Raw genomic sequence first — 6,000 nt, forward strand, 5'->3', positions numbered from 1 at the left:
ATAAAACCAATTACAGTCATTCTTCACAAGAAAGCAACTGAAACGTTTAGCCATGAAGTTATCTGCTCAAAGAAAGAACCAAAGACTGGAATTTAGGGGATTTAGTGCTTTATTTATATAGCTGGATTTATTGCCTGAGACACCCAAGTTTTAGATTTCTCCTGAGTTAAGAAAGGCAGCATTGGGAAAAAATGGCTTCAACATCTCTGATAAATATCCAGCTAACATGGGTTACCTATTATTCTTGGCTAGAATGTGGTCTGGTGTTAGAGCCAGTTAAAGCCATTTTCCACCAGTGATTGAAATACTGAGAATGTAACATAACAATTGTTGTATTCTCGATAACATTTTCAAACTCCATAAATTTGTACAATTTTAGACAAGCTATATACTCAGACCTTCTCTCACTCCAGAACAATTGACTATGTCTTACAATGTCTTATTGTCTCCTTGAAGTTTAGCTATTACAAATATTTCAGCAGCAGAATTATGGATTTATGCCTAGATACTGTTATGCATATTTATGAGTTTAATGAATTATACTTAGTTATGTCATTTCCTATTTTTAAGAAGTATCCTCAGCGAAACAAAAGAAGCTCTCATTTAGCTCAAGGAGCTGACCTAATTTAATCATGGTCTCGCTGCAGAGTCATGAACTTTCATTTTAGAATCTTCCTGTGGATCTCACAGCCACATGAAAAACAGCAACAATTATTGCCAGTTATGTGACTGAGCAGTAGTGAGCCAGTGATATGACTTTGATTTATTAGGGCAAACAGAAGTTCTGTCCCTTTGTTGCTGCTACTAAAGCATGGATTTATGAAACCAGTTGCATATATTGTCCCTTTTGGAGTATCTAAAACTGTATGATAGAACTAAATGGATTATTCCTAACTGAGATAAATTTAACATTTTAAATTAATTATAATTTCCTAGCATAAACTATTCCAAGGTTGTGTATCATAATTTTATAGGAAACTTTCAGGAACAAAAAACATGAAACCCATTAATTGCTTCATATGTTAAAAAGCTACATAACTGAGTAATTCTGGTGTTACCTCTTTATTTTGGCTGTCATTCTGCATAGATTCTACTGGCAACTGAGAAACGTTGTAGCTTAAAGACATGCACTTATTCTATTTCCTTTAACAAAGAAAACACTAATAATGTTTGCTAGGAATCATGAAGTTAAACCAAACTGTATAACAATAATACACTTCCCTGCAAAGGATATGGAAGTAGGGCTCTTTGAAAGCTGGAAAAACATTGGCAATCAAAAGCTACATGAAAGTAATCTTATTTTTATTACATACAAGGAACATTTTCCCAGGAGTGCTGATGCCTGCCAGAAAATAAATAAGAAACCAGGATAAAAGAAAGAAGGAAAGATTAGTTGAGTTAAGGTGTTCGGCCAGGCTTTCCTCAGCTTCACATCCCCAGGAGGAGTTGGGATTCTTCTGTGCTCAGCTACAATTGATGGAAATGTCTGCAAAAAGACTTTGTTACAACCTAAACCACAGCTGCAGGATCTCCACTACTGCTGCACCACTCCATATTCACATTTCTAAGCCTGACTCTAAATCTGAAAGCCAGTGCCTATTGCTTCCTAAAGCGCTGCTGCCTGGTGCCAGTACCTTCAATCATTGGCCCTGAGGTAAGATCAGAGTGAGACTAAAAGAAAGAAAATAATAAACAAAAAATTGATCCTTCTTTAAAATAATAATAATCATAAAACTCACAAAACTGTAAATGAATTGGGCAGGTGAGTTTGGTATTGAAATGTTTTTGAAAGGACTAACAGCCTCTCTGCCAGGAAGGCATGGAAAATGAATGTATGAAGTTACCATTCTGACTTTGGAAGAAGTCAGGGAGCTCTTAGAGAGGAAGAAAACCACACTGAAGGAGCTAAAGCAAGACATGCATTCAGTTTGTTGAACAAGACAAGAAGGTATCACCACATATAGTATCTCTCTTCAGGCTGTAGATAAGCTGATAACTAACCTGGCTACAAGGCTGTTCCCCTGCTTTGGTGTGGACTGTTCCTGGGACTAACAGCAATTCAGGGTCTGCAGCATTTTTCAGCTTCTAGGGCTGAAAAAGGGCTGCTGAGCCACAGCAGTGGCCAATTCTCCTGCACAGATGCTGGCCATGAACCCTGCTCATAGGAACTGCTGCCTCAAGGCATGAATTCCTCAGGAAATTGCACGGGCTGGCTTACCCCTGGAATATCCTTATGATGCCTCACTCCATGCAGATGCAAGCCCTGCCCATCCTGCTCCCCTTTGCCCATCAGAGTTCAGGAGCTGCAGTGCAGAAAGATTTACCTTTAGGAACTCTTCCTCCATCACCTCCATCGGGGAAGATGCTGATAGGACAAGTCCTTCCACTGGGAAGCAAAGTGTTTAGGCAGGAAGCACTATCTACTGATTGGTGTCAAAATGCCTCCTGCAGGTTTGTGAGCAAAGCCTAGACAGTGTTCCAGGTCAGACACAGCTCTGGAATGTTCAGAGGGATCAGGGTTGTGGCAAAGGTGGAGACCAGCTGGGAATCCAACCAGAAAGGCCCATGGGCTTCCAGACCCTGGATTGGTGTTAAAAAGACCAAACATGTAAAAACCTGCCCAAACAGCCAGATTCTGCAGTTAGGTGAAGTGAGGCATGTCAGTATTTTTTTTTTTTTTGCTTAATATTTCCTGTGGTTCTAGTTGTAAACCTCACCAAAGCTGCTATTTTCAGGACACTTTGACTTTTTAGGTACTACACCAAGAATTGCTTTTTTTCCACCCTGTAATTCAGTGTGTCATCTCAAATTACAAAAAAACCCCACTAAATAATTGGCTCAAGTTCAGTTTGACCTCACAATCTGTTTGGGGACAGTTCTTATTTTTACCTATGCTAATATTCCCATGCTTAGTTTAAGGATAGCAGTAAATGATTGAAGTACTTTTCTAATTGTAACTTCATTTCCATGTAAAGTGAAAGACAGACTCTTGCTTGAAGATTACCAGACAAGCAGTTAAAGAGAAGATAGATGGTTTCTGTGGTTCCTTAAGGCTTTGCTAAATAAGATTGATTTCAGCCCTTAATCTCTTTTGTTAAAAAATGCTAGTAGATGGTTTTTAAAATTAAAAAAGGCCATATTCCCTTCACATTCAAAAAGTAAAGATTGATGTCTCTTCACTTGGCAAACATAATATGCACATTTTAAAAAGGCCCAAAACAAAATCAGACATGAGATCTCTCCTTATTTTATATAATAGAAAAAAAGACAAAATATTTCTGCTTCTGTTAGAAAATTTATTCAAAACAACTGATATTGCAAGAGCATTTGGGGCTTCTTTGTCTTCTTTTTTGTTTTGTTGGGATTTTTTGGTTTTTTTTTTTTTTGGCTGGTTGGCTTTTGTTTTAGTTCAAATGTCTTTACTGTATTTATATTGTCAGTCAGGATATGAATTTTAGTGTTTATAGAATACATTGATTCCTATGTACAAGACTTCTAACCAGAACACGTTAGGAGCTGACCATTAGCATATAGGCATATCTGTTTAGAAAAAGACATTAAGCTTTATTTCTCCATTGCCTTTGTACATTTTAATGGGAAGACATTTGACTGCTTAAAAATTCTAGAAAGGTGTTCAGAGCATCTGTGCTTTCTTGAAAGGCAGCCAAAACATCATCAACACATCTCAGCCACAGCCACAGTCTCTGTCAGCTTTGACAACAGACACAAGATCCTGTCCAGAGGATGATATCAAGATATCAAAAAATACTGGACCCAAATCTGTTTACAAGGGTTTAGTGACAGAAGGCAGCAAATAAAGTTAGCAAGAACTTGTTGGAATGATGTGAAATCACAGGCAAGTTCTGGTTCACACTCAGTGAACCATTATTATCCACCAAGGGCCAATTTGCTATGCCCTGTGTCCAGTTGGGCCCAGCAGCATCATTTAGATCTTCTCTTTGATGCAGGAACTGGGAAGGCAAACCCTGTAATTGCACACATGATCCTTCATGAAAGGAGAGGAGAGGTAAGAAAGAAGGCAGGGAGTGACAGAGACTCATTTGGTTGAATAAGATCACAGAGATGGGGAAGGAAGAGGGCAAGGGAAGAAAGACATTTCTTCTTCTGTGTAACTCATGGATGTGCATGGTTATAAATGCAGCTTGTATACATGGAGGCCCAGTAGTGAAAGAAGACTGAGTAGGGAAAGTTGAAACCACAAGAGGAAGAAAAGTGACACATGTTGAAATTATGCACCAATCCATTTAAATTAGAACGAAAGCCAGAGAAAATGTGTGGATTTTCTCCTACCTGAGGTTCAGCAGGGTGCAGAGACTCCAGAGCAAAAAGCAGCAACCCCTGGATATCAGACTGCAGGCACGTTCCCTTTTCTGCCTCTGTCTCCTGAATCATGCAGATCTTCAGATTGTGCAATACCCAATCAACAGCTGAAATCTTTGTCTACACCTACCTCTACTCACTTGCTGCCATAGAGAAAATATTGATGGTCTTTCATTTTCTGAGTCATTTTTGCCAAATGCCAAACTTCCTGGCAAATGAATCAGTTAAAAGGAATCATTTAAAAACACCAGGCATATTAACATCTAAGCCGACCATCAGATGATCCTTTACAAAGTATGGGATAGACAGAGCAAAGCACCAACAAATATGCATTTTCTGCTCATTCAATTTTCATGCATATTTTGGAAGAAAGGAAGAACTGTTCTTCAAAAAATATCATTACTGTTTTCTGGAGAACATAAATTTTGTTATAACATTGTATTCAACCTAGAGGCAACCAAATAAAAGCATTCTTCTAGATTTTGAGAGCAAAAAGGGATTTAAATTAAGCAAAGATCTGAGAGAATGTAATTCAGAACAGTTATTTTTTTAAAATTTTTTGTCAATTGTCTCCCATTAAATATTAATAATAAGAGAGAAAATAAACCAATTATAAATTTGCTAATTTACAGACAATGTTTTACCTCTAGTAATGGCAGCTTTAGACTCCTTCAGTATAACAAAAATTAACTCAGCTATATAAAGTCATCCATTGCTATTATGATTTAGTTGTTCTTAGCTGTGTAACTGGCTTGCCATTTCAAGGGGGTTAAGTTAAGGTATTTATAGGAAAGAACTTTCTTTAATGGCCTCTGTGCTAATAAAGAATTATTGGATTTGAACTCTGCTCCACCACACCCACTCCCTTCTTTTACTAATACATTCCTTCCTCCTTTGACAAATCTGGTAATCTTGCCAAAAAAATAAAAGAGAGGGAAAAAAGCAGTTTCTTAGGATCTGGATGGTTTACAGCAGTAAAGATTTCCATTCTGACAAAAGATGTATAAATCTTGAGGGAATCTGGTTCTCAGAATTCTCTGTATTCAAGGGATAACTTGAAGATGTTTACAGTGTAAGAAAAGCATTGGGAACACAAAATTTTTGTATCTAGCTTAAAAATGAAGGGATCTAATGTATTGTTTTAATCTTCCTTTTTCTCATTCATCAACAGCTTTTTTTCTATCATCATCCTATGATAGAAAATGATCCCTTGCTCCCTGCAGGGCTTTAATTTGGCAAAATAGTCCACTATGAGACTTCCCCTACAAAACTGTGCAGTACCCTCTCTTTCCACTACACAGAGAAGCCGTAGTGAACTGGTCTGAAAATACCCTTTCCCTTTTCCTGGAAAGTCTCTGAGGCACAGTTTTCAGTATAGGAAATGAATGAGTGGTAATAGAAAATAATATAAATTCACACTCTGTCACTTCTTCAGAGTGAGAAGACACCACTTAGTTACAGCTTTCATGATCAATGATAGATCCATACCAGTGGTGCTAGAGATAAACCTGGCACAGTGGAAAAGACTTTACAAGGGATTTGCAAGATAACATCTGATTTTTATCCGATTTGAAACTGGCCACATTGAGCTTCTCCTCTCTGCAGTTTGTCAGCTGCAGGCCCAAGGAACACTTGTGTTGTAGAAAGCCTTCTTCAAAA

The 6,000-nt window shown here is 37.8% G+C and overlaps 1 long non-coding RNA gene across 3 annotated transcripts in view; it reads right to left on the reverse strand.

The window, feature by feature from the left end:
- LOC113459985 (uncharacterized) overlaps positions 1 to 4,594 on the reverse strand; it is an 81,538-nt gene extending 76,944 nt beyond the window's left edge. The window contains exon 1 of one of the 3 annotated variants that reach the window (XR_003381604.2): positions 4,312 to 4,594. This is a non-coding gene — a long non-coding RNA (uncharacterized LOC113459985). The remainder of the gene's footprint in view (positions 1 to 4,311) is intronic. The other 2 variants (XR_003381605.2, XR_012583477.1) reach the window with 2 other exon arrangements.
- Between the last annotated feature and the right edge of the window lie 1,406 nt (positions 4,595 to 6,000).

Source organism: Zonotrichia albicollis, chromosome 1 (genome assembly GCF_047830755.1).
Source record: "Zonotrichia albicollis isolate bZonAlb1 chromosome 1, bZonAlb1.hap1, whole genome shotgun sequence".
Taxonomy (NCBI): Eukaryota; Metazoa; Chordata; class Aves; order Passeriformes; family Passerellidae; genus Zonotrichia; species Zonotrichia albicollis.